The sequence below is a fragment of the Cyprinus carpio genome, chromosome B16 (genome assembly GCF_018340385.1).
Source record: "Cyprinus carpio isolate SPL01 chromosome B16, ASM1834038v1, whole genome shotgun sequence".
Taxonomy (NCBI): Eukaryota; Metazoa; Chordata; class Actinopteri; order Cypriniformes; family Cyprinidae; genus Cyprinus; species Cyprinus carpio.
The window spans coordinates 27,102,907-27,114,956 of record NC_056612.1 but is presented as its reverse complement, the minus strand read 5'-3'; positions in this window follow the sequence as shown (position 1 = coordinate 27,114,956).

Sequence of the window (12,050 nt, the reverse complement as noted above, 5' to 3'; positions counted from 1 at the left end):
GGGAAACAACATACTTATGAACAGCTCCTCATCTGATTGCTGGCTGTCTGAGTCTCTGAGTGCATTTCAACACGCAGCTCATTTCTCACTGAAGCTCAAGTGCCTGTTATTCTGAAAGCATGCACACAACATGGAAAGCACTTCAGTCAAACACACCAATGCAACTCATCCACATGAAATAGTATATTCAGTGTGAAAACTGGAGAGTGGGACTTGATTTTATCAAACTGGATTTGACTGATCAAAAACAGACATTACAGAAAAGAATGGATTCAGGTGTTTGAAAGGGAAGGGTTAAAAAAATAAGAGAGGAAAAGTCATTTCTGAGATGGTTCAACTTTTAAATGGAGATAATTATTCTGAAGACAAAAGTTTTATTATTATTATTATTATTTGGAAGAATACACCAGTAGACCGTGTACATTAAGTCCAGAAAATGAAAATTAATACCTTCATTGTGCATGGATGCATTAAATTGATTAAAAGTGTCATTTTGTGTGTCAAAAGACATTTGTATTTTAAATGCATGCTGTTCTTTTAAACTTTTTAATTATGAAAGAGTAATGAATAATGTACGAAGAAATATATATATATATATATATATAATCTCAAAAGTTTGAGGTCAGTATGATTTTTTTTCATAGTTTGAGGTTTGTATTGTTTTTTTTATTATTGTAAAAACATAATTTTACAAAAGAGTTCTATTTTAAATAAATGCTGTTCTTGAACTTTCTATTAATTTTACTATATATTCACATAGAAAACAGTTATTTTAAAGTGTAATAATATTTGACTATATTACAGTGTGAAGAACTGGTGATCCCATTTTGCTGGGCTGCTCAGGTTACCCTCTTCCTCTCCAGCTCTCCCTCTCTTCCTCTCTTCAGACACATATGTGAATGAAACAGCAGTTCTCTTCCTGACGTTCAAACGCTGTGGCCTGCTGTGACATCCTGTTTTTGATCCCGTCCGTAGTTTTTTCACACGTTTGCTTATCATACAACTCCTCTCCTCCCACAGCTGCTCCGGGGTGGATGGACACACAGATCATGTTTGCAAACCTTGTCTTGGTTTGACCCATGCAACTTTATCTCCAAGTGTGATGTCAGCGATGTCAGGATTCACAAATTTAGCCAAAACAGACTGACTCAACCCTGCTTTCTAGATACTGGAATGTGCATATATATAAGTAGATAATAAAAATAAATAAAAATAAAAATCTCTCTGCAATAGTAATCATCCAATTTTCATGTGGGATGAATGTCAAAATTATATATAGTCTGTATGGTTGTTATTGATTTTTATTTCAGTTTTAATTGTTTTAGTACATAAAGTTAAACTAAATCAAAAATGAGAAATGTTTCCTTGCCAACTGGCTAAAAATAAAATAGTTTTAGGTTTTGTATATTTTATTTAAGTTTATTTCAAGTAACAAAGGTGCTAGTTAACTATAATAACCCAATATTCATATTTTTATGAGTAAATTAACTACATATTCCACAAAGCATTGCAAATGATGGAATAAAATCATACATTTTAGTACAGTATAAAAACTATTAAATATCATTGTGTACAATAGTCAAGTCAAGTCAAGTCATCTTTATTTATATAGCGCTTTAAACAAAAAAGATTGCGTCAAAGCAACTGAACAACAATAATTAGGAAAACAGTGTCAATAATGCAAAAAATATATCTGATGTTTACTGCAAAATATTAAAATATAAACCATTGCATCACTGACTTTTAAGCGTCCATATGCAATTGCTAAAAAAATCTATTTTCACTTTAATATTAATCAAGAAAATGAAATAATTATATATTAACATACATAACATATAGCTTGTTTTGCTCAGATATGCTCACAGGCAACTTCCTGATGAAGTGTAAAGAGAGGTATAATGTTGTTTAAAAGCAGAAGAAAGCAAAGGCAGAAGAAAATAACTAAAGTAGAGGAAAATATAGATTTACACTTCCTGATGGAAACATCAAAAGAGCAGTGCTGACGTTTAGGGTGTTTAGGTTTGCATCTGATGCGGGGTGTTGTGGGTGGTCTTGTAAGCACCGTAAAAAAAGCACAATTATACAGTCTCAGGCGCATTTAGCAGACAAAGAGCACTACACACATCTGAACTCTGTCTGAAAAACCTTCTGGGTTCGCAAAGACAAAGCGTGCCAAGATTTCCACTCTCATTGTGCCACGGAGGTATAATGAGACTCTGTTCGCAATCGCCCCCGTGCACTGTGAGGGAATGTGCATCGGGGTTGTGAAGTGTGGCAAATCTGGCCTAATTCTTCTGGCCCAGCAGCTCCGATATGCCAGAGCCGTGCATGAGTCAGAATGATCTGTCCCTCCATCGGCATAAACAGGCGGGATGGAGGAGAACTTGTCCTGGAAGAGACCTAAAATAATTCAGATGAAAATAATGTGTTGCAGGATGACTGGGGGAGAAAAAACCTATCCTAAACACAACTGCAACAGGAAGAAATATAGACATGCACCTGCAAAAGTAACAGTCTAAGCATAAAAATAGATGTTTTATAGAAAAAAACATCATTAGACGGGAACCAAGAGTGACATTATTTTTTAATATTACAATATAACAATGACTTTCACAATACATCACAATATAATATTGACTTTCCATGGATTTAAGACCTTAATAAATGATGATGCTTTCTTTTTATACTACTATTTCAAAGTTTAGGTTTCATAAGATTTTTGAAATATTTTTGAAAATCTCTTCTGCTCACCAAGGCTGCATTTTTCTGATTAAAAATAGAAATATTAAAAATAAATGTAAATATGTTTTAAAATGTAATTGATTGCTGTGATCAAAGCTGAATTTTCAGCATCATTACTCCAGTCTTCAGTGTCACACGATCCTTCAGAAATCATTCTGATATGCTGATTTGCTGCTCAAGAACCATTTTTTATTATTTTCGATGTTGAAAACAGTTGTGCTGCTTTATATCTTTGTGGAAACCGTGATACATTTTGAGTAGAAAGTTCAAAAGAACAGCATTTAATTTAAATTAAACATCATTTACTGTAACACTGGTGAACTTAAATCTAAAATCTTGACATTAAAAATGCCAGTATAAAACATTAGTAAGAATGTTAGTAAGTTCCTAATACCATAGCAATCTTTGTGTGTGTGCGAAAGCTTCATGACTTACTTCGATGGGCTTTGGAAACCTAAAACTCTTGGGGGTTTCTGGGAGGGTCTGTTTCGGTGCTTCACAAAAAGCGTCCGGGTGCAGGAGAAGATCCGATGGCAGCAGAAGGTCATAAATCAGAGGACAGGCCTTTTCACTTCAGTCTCTGAGGCGTAACCTCACTTCTGTGGGGTCAGAGAGAGAGAGAGAGGCTCCTGACGCTGCTCTGTGGGAACATGGCATGTGAATTACGACTCTTTTTAATGACCTCCTGACATCAGGACAGACATGAGAATGAAGGTCAGAAAGTGGTTGGTGGAAAATCACAGGAAAACCTGACAAAAGTTTGTATATTTGATGTTTTATGGTTCCCTATATCATATTTTTGGAGAATATGTAAAAAAAAAAAAAAAATTAAATAAGATGATAATGTATTTATAATTTATTTATTTATTAATATTAATTAATTATTATCATTGTTTTTTTTCTTTTTTTTCTATTCTAAGTTTTGCAACTCTCAATTTTTGGACAATATGCCAAATAAAATATGTGAATAAAAGGTTTCTTTTATTTATTTATTTTGCATGTAATATTTAGCCTTCTGATTTAATAGAGCAAAAAAAAGATTTTTTTTTTATAATTAAATATAAAAATATATGGCAAACAATATGTTTATTTAAATATATATCTAATGGCTTTTATGGCTTTTTTATTCACCCCTTTTTTTACATATTATTATTTATTGGCTTATTAATGTATTACTTATCACTTAGTAACGTATAGAGACCTCTGCTTGCAACTATACTCTAATTACTATTTTAAAAATTATAACGTTTTAAATTACTCTGTTACAAAAAAGTAATCAAATTACAGTAACGCGTTGCTAAGTACTGCGTTACTGCCCAGCACTGGTCAAAGGACACTTCTACAGTTGTAACTTCTCAGTAAAACACATTTACAACATGCTACAGAGGCACAAACACCAACAAAAGCAGTAATGGTATTGGCATAAGTTTAAAGAGTTTTGAGCTGTGTAAATCTGGACGCGAGGAAAGCCAGACTTTGATGTTATGGGGGGCTAAAAGGCCTCAGGAGTAACATGATGCTTAACGTCTCTGTACAAGCGACCCACTGCAATCTAGATAAAGTTTGTGTATAAGTCCTGCATGCAAATCAACAAGTTGATTCCGTTACAAATAAATCCATCACATTACTGTGTTCCATGTTTTGTGTAATCAATATCCTTGATTGTGAAAAAAGAAGTGGTTTCCGCAACCAGGCATATGAATGCGCAGGTCTGCAATAGAGTGTTTGCCATCTGTGGAGATTTAGAGACTCCCATGAAGTGGTCAAATTACACTGTAGCAAACCAGGAGGAACATCAGGCCAACAGCTGTGCCATGTTTAGTCCATGTTCAATTCACTATACCTTTACCGAACCATGAACACATTATTTCAAAAGTCATGCCTTCATCTTTTTTTCCCTTAAAGCATATGTGCAAATGTTTCATCTGTAATGATGCTGATTTAACTTGAACTATTGCTACATGTCCGTTCAACTGTTTGGGGTCAGCAATACATTTTTAATGTCTTTGAAATAAGTCACCAAGGCTGAATTTATTTGATCAAAAATACAGTAAAAACTGTAATATTGTGAAATATTATTAACATTTAAAATAACTGGTTTTTATGAGTATATATGTTAAAATGTCATTTATTCCTGTGATACGCAGCTGAATTTTCAGCATCATTGCTCCAGTCTTCAGTGTCACATGATCTTCAGAAATCATGAAAATATGCTGATTTGATGTTCAAGAAACATTTTTGATTATTATTAATGTTGAAAAGAGTTGTGCTGCTTCATATGTTTGTGGAAACTGTGATAAATGTTACTTTTCAGGATTCTTTGATGAATAGAAAGTTCAAAAGAAAAGCATTTTTTAAAATAGAAATCCTTTGTAATATTATAAAAGTCTTTATTGCCACTTTTAATAATCTATCTATCTATCTATCTATCTATCTATCTATCTATCTATCTATCTATCTATCTATCTATCTATCTATCTATCTATCTATCTATCTATCCACAGCCGTATTGGTCTTCATTATACTTGGTATTGGATCAAAAAGCAAATAAGTGCTATCACCCACCCAGAGTCTAATGAGCTTGATTATAAAGCACTACCCAGTGATAGGCAGCTGGATTTCCATCTAATTTACGTCTGCTTGTCCTTCTCTCTGTAATTGTGAGCTGTTTTTATGGGGGAAGAGTCAACAGTGCTGTTCCCACAGTCTAGGGCCGGTCACGCTGGGCTTTAAGGGTATTTCTCCCGGGATCAGGTACTTCTGGGAAGGTTAAATCAGATGGACGGGAGATTGGGTAAATTAGCCCGTTTAGCTCCAAGACCTGGAAAAAGTCCATATGTTTTCCATGGGAAGACCATCTGTGTTTGTTTGTGTGCACATGTGTATCCCTGCTTGCACTCACAGCGTCCGTAGCGCTCCAGTGAGAGAAGACGCATCAAAGACTCGCTGGGGTGTGACCTCGCCCACAGTTTTTGGGGCGAGCTGTTCTGTATTTAACCCTGGCCAGCGTGACACAGTCGTACGTCCCTCCGCCACAGCGCAGAACTTCAAACAAACTCCTGCACCACGCTTTATCACGATCAGAACACGTTTATGATTGTATTATGGAGCGGCGGTGCCATTTGAGCCATGATGAATGAGATTTTACCTTCCATCTGTGGCAGCCGTAGATGACTGACTCCTGCAGGTGCTCTTCAAAAGGTCCATTTGCTCTGTATAATGAGACAAACATCAGCTGTATTACTGAAGTTAGTGAGCTGCCTAGGTAGGCAGTATTTTTTAGACATCACAAATGAAAGCACATACAAAAAGGTAGGCAGCAAAACTTTGTCAACTCTTCAGAAACGTTATTTTGAAAAATCACACCCAGGACAATGCATATTTAGATTGAATTATAATTTGCAGATTCATTTTTTAGGATTATTTTATGAATAAAAAACAATTTATTTGAAATAGAAATATTTTGTAACAATTTAAAAGCTTATACTGTCACTTTTGATCAACTTCTTACATCCTTGATGAATGAAATGTACTAATTTCTTTTAATTTCTGAAAAAAAAAACATACTGACCACAAACTAGTGTTCTTATTACACTAATGGGTTCATTTATTTAGCATGACAATTTGTGCATATCGTAAGCTTCAAAGTGGAAAAAAAGTATAGAAATTAAATTACTGATTTAAAAAAAGATAATATTATAAATTAACTACAACAGTTTTATCTTAATGGCTTTTTAATGGCTTAATTTTCCCAGCTTTTTAAAAAGATTTGAATATAAACAGATTATTTGAGTGCAGAGTATTTGTAAGCTGTAGGCAACAAGGTTTTGTAAATTCTTTAGCGTTCCTAGTAAGATTTCATTACGTGCAACCAATTTCCTGTACAGAAATGAGGCTTTGGGTTTTTCCTCATTTGGAAATTAATTGCACAAAGACTCATAGTTTGCACAACACACCTTAGGCAATAGTCTTTATGGAAATCAAAGAATCATGAGAACCAGCTGTCTTCAACACAGACCCACGTTAAAACATCTTGCAAAAAATACTTTACATTTATAAAAGGATAGTTTGGCAAGAAAATACTTTTAAAATGACAACTTGAAGCAGCATGCTAGTGTCACAAATCCAGAAAAACAAAACTTAAAGATCTTCTTCTTTGAAGGTTTGCTTTCAATTAATTAAGCAAAAGTGTGAGTGAGTGAGAAAACAGATCAATGCATAAGCAAACTATCCAAATGATTCAGAACTGAACTGCAAATGGATTCAGACTTAAATTTTTAACCAAACTTGCTGTACAAGTCATTCAACTTACATTAAACTGACTTAAATGGAGTTAAATCTCATATAACTTAAAAAAAAATGAAGTTGAAATTGGTTAAATTAATTTGATGAGTTAATGTAATGGAGAAACATGTGTTGACATTGATAACTTATTGATCATATCATTTATTACAGTTGCTATATAAGGTTTAAAACAAGCTTGGTTACATCCATAATTTACTGGCTTCTGAAATCATAATTGATGTAAAATAAGACTATTCTTATTTATGTTGTAAGAAAAAAATCAGAGAAAAAGATCATCAATGCATTGGGTATCTTAGGGTTAATCGCATAAAATAAGCCACATTTGAACAGATAAACCTGAGCTGTGTGTGTATTACTTCAGGGTCAGTTACTTCGAGGAGAAACACACCAAACACACACTTAAGAGCTCAATGGCAATCATATCAGCCACATTGAAAAAAAAACCTGTTATCTCAATCTAATCTGTCTACAAGCCAAACAACAGACTGCTGTCACCTGAAGCCTTTCAGAGACCCTCTAAACACACAGGCTGTGTGAACACCTGGACATAAAAAGCTAATTATGCTGATTTCTGATGAGCACATCAGCCAAAAGAGTGACCTGTGAACTGTCTTCTAATTTTCTGAATAAACATCCTGAGGTGATTTTCATATCAAAGCATCACAAGTATTCAAATACACGCAGGCTGGTACCTCACACCAGAAATAGAGACATGGGAGCTCAAGTCCAGAGGAATTTCATGATGAACTCTGTATGTAATGACTTGTTGCTGACAGGCCGGACAGGAGGGAATGTTTGACCCTGAGCAGATCACGCTAGGTGAAAATAGAGGCAGATAGTTGAGATCTTCCCTCTGTTTAATGGCGTTAGTACCAGGCACTGCCAAGTATAGTGTATATAAACATGACAAAGTCTTCTTTTAATCCTCTCTAGACCGGCTATCTGTATGGTTTTGAAATACCATGTCCGTCGATCGATGCGGGATTTAGCCGGATGATCATTTGCCCTCGTTTTAAGATCTATTTTAAACTTTATTATACAATGGTAAATGAATAATAAGTGAATAAAAATGTAAATGTTCAAGTTAATATTATGTGACGTAGCCTGATGTAGTTGTTGTCAATGTAGAGTGTTTTGCAAAACATTGTGTTTCGTTCCTAAATGATTCATTTGAAGTCAATGAAGACACTTCGATCAGCTGTTTGAATGAATTAGCTGAATCAATCAATCAATCAGTCAATGACTTACTCGTTATGATTGAGAAACTAGTTGAAACGATTCACTTCGTAAGTGAACTATACAGACTCGATTTGAACTGGAAAACAAAAAGTTCACTTCAAAATTAAAATTCTGTCATTAATTACTCACCCTCATGTCGTTCCAAACCCGTTAGACCTACGTTCGTCTTCGGCATACAAATTAAGATATTTTTGATGAAATACAAGAGCTTTCTGACCCTCCGCAATGTAAGACTGGGTCTGGGAACATTTAAGTTGTGTGCTGTCTATGGAGTGTCAGAAAGCTCTCGGATTTCATCAAAAATATCTTAATTTGTGTTCCGAAGATGAGCGAAGATCTTACGGGTTTTGAAATGACATTAAGGTGAGAACTGTCGCTTTAAGATTTAACTGCGAAGCAGGGGTGTGTTTTCCGAAAGCATCATTAGCTATCTATGGTCATTAGTTCCATTGAACTCCATTGCTAATGACGGAACTTGCGACCACAGTTGCTTTTAGGAAACGCCCCAGGTTTGATCAAGTCGTTGAAAAATAATGGATTTATTAGAGTTATAGCGATGATACTAGCTAAGAAATGTAGTTAATAAGCAATGATTCAATAAGCCATTCTTAAAGATGGCCACTTGCTTTATTTCTGAATGAGTTGAATTGGTTGAATGAATAAATGACTCACTTATTAAGACAGCGATTGCCGCCACCTACTGACAGGTTTTGGTATCACATTTAAAGTGTCATGTCATAGTTCTATAATGAATCTATTTTATATTAATTAAAACAAACTTTATACCATTATTTATACAATTTTAACTGCAGTGTAAGTGTATTTTGGAATCTTTTAGCAGCATTACACAGTTCAATATTACATCTGAATGCCACTTCAGATGCATATTCCTTTCCACTTCTGGAGTGCAAAAATGGATTTTGTTGATATTGATTTCATTTGACTGGTATTAGCCCTATAGTGTATTATTATTCTAATTGCATTTAATTGTCCCCTGATGGACAAGTTTGTTTCTGGGAGTGGTTAGGGATTATGTTAAATGTCCTGTCACTATTGTGCTACTAGGTCTCATTTGGACTCCGGGAACCGGGGGAAGGGGATTTGAAGCTATATTGGCAGCACGGGTGCAAAGTAAAGACAACATCCCAAACAGCTGTAGAAACAGTAAATGGACACCAGCATGGATTTGGAGCAGTGGGCAGAGGGTTAAAGACACATTCGCATCCTGAAATACAATAAACAAACACACAACAAGCTTTATAACAGCCAATATGTCAGAAAATTGACTAACAGTTCCAATACCTGCTCCCTACAACAAAACAATAGTTATGTTAAGGCAAGTTGACATATCAGCAGTTGACTTGCATATGCAAAAAAAAAAATATATATATATCATAGAAGACAGTTTACACTAAAGCTCATTATAGCACCCCTTCAGGCAATACTGAGAATGCAACACAATTCACAACAAAATATCGACGATGCATAAATGTGTTATAGCTCGATGCAAATGTTCCAGTGCTAGTGCTATTTATTTATATACTATTATAGTGTTTATTATTATTTTGAATTCACTTTTATTTTTACATTTTAAGCTTTTATTTGAATTTTTTTAGTTTTTGTTTTGAATGTGCTTTTTATTAGTTTTTTAAGCGTCATTTTAAATTATTTTTTATGTCTTTTTAGCTTTAGCTTTATTTTAGTTAAATTTATTTTAGTTAGTTGCCAAGGCAAAATTTCTAATTTTCATGTTTCTTTTTTTTTCTAGTTTTTCATCTAATATAATTGTTTCATATTAATTACTGTTTAATGTTTTTTATGATTTAATTTTACATATGTATTAATTAATTAATTTCAATTTAAAAACGATTTAATAGTTTTAGTTTAACACTAACACTGACCTGTTTCCATTTCAGGCCTGTACATGAGGTATGTAAGAGTGCATACATCAAAAGGCGTTTTAATGGTTTTTGTTTGAGTGTATAAATGAATATTCATGGTCATCCACCCACCACCCCCCCCCCCCCCCACCCCCCCCCCCCCCCCACCCCACACCAAAAAAAAAAGGAAAAAAAAACCCCCCCCCCCCCCCCCCCCCCCCCCCCCCCCCCCCCCCACTGACCTGTTTCCATTTCAGGCCTGTACATGAGGTATGTAAGATTGGTTTCATGGGTATTAATGGTTAATTGGCATTGTTTAAATTTGATTCCCATCAAGCGTCATCCTGAGTCTGACGTCTATGACAGTAAAACTGACGAATAACATACAGAGAAATCAATGTGAAACACTGCACATAAAATAGGTCACGTAAATAACTTCCAAAGAAACATTCTGATTGTATGGCTTCAGAAGAGTTTTTTATTTTTAGTATTTGGTATTTGTAAAATTTAACATTTTGTTTTTGAGTTTTTTATTATTTTATAGATTTTAAAAGCTGGTTTTCACAGTGATGCAAGAGATATGTGTATGTAGAACTTTCCTCCTTTTATTTATTTTGTCCTAATAGTATTAAAATCTGCACAAAATGTATTCTGTACCCCAGTATCAGAATGTATTCTGTTCCCAAGTATCATTACCATTATGCATTTCAAACATACACAATTAAAAAAAAAAAAAAAAGGTATTTTGCATTATTCTTAATGATCATTTGCATTACATTTCCAGGACTAATACATAATTACAGGGGGGAAAAATACTGTAATACAAATAAACTCAGCACAACAAATAACATATGAATAATACAATATAGATTTTTTTTTTTTTGCATTTTTTATTTGTTTTTTTTTTTTTAATGTGATGTTGAAATGATATGGTATTGTATAATAAGTTAAAAAGAAAAACAAGTTTCAATTGTTAGTTTCAATTTATCTACATAAATATAGTACAATAAATAAAATGTGAATATTATAGTTAGTTTTTTTTTGCATGACAGATGTGCATAATTTTCATTAAAATAATGTCAACATGCATAAATACTTTCCTTTAATATGTTTAAAATGTTTTATCCATACACAAGATTCTACAAATTACTCCAAAAAAAAAATTAAATAAAAATACCTACATAAATGTAGAACAACAAATAAAATTAAAACAATATATTATAATATTATTTCTGCTGATGTCAAAAAATAACTTTCTCTCTTTTTTGAACATCTCAATTTATTTTTGAGTCATGGGAAAGTGCTATTCATAAGCCCTCCGGGCCTTTTCACTTTCCCAACAATTTGGTTCAGTTCTAAAATTTCTTTAAGCATTACGCTTGTATATTATGCGGGGAGATGAAAGAGCCGGTAATCTCTAGAAATCTATAAACAAGCAAAAAAGGTAGCTGAGAGTTTCTCAGGAAGCAGCTCCTGTGGCCTGCAGGCTAGGCTGCATAAACAATCAGCACATTTTCTTCCCACGTTCAACTATTCCCCAAAATCACAGGTTTTTCTCTACACCTCATGTGAAAGGACAGCCACTAAGGTGTAACCTGCATGTTTAGTCCAGTTGCTAGACTGCAAAGCTTTCACTGAGACATCAAACGGTAACAAATGGGCACTTGTGCCACATCAGAGAAGAAACGCAGGTGAGGAGGTCAACACTTCCCTAACATTTGTTCACTGTAGTCCTCTGGAGTAATTGTTTTTGTGTCTGTATGTTTCATGGGAAACTACACCTGGCCTCAGGCGGCTCTGTGTTTGTAAGGTGTAATGGTGGATGATTGTGTTTTTTTTGGTTGTTCTTTTGAGACAGATATTCTTGATGGTGGTGTTGTTGTC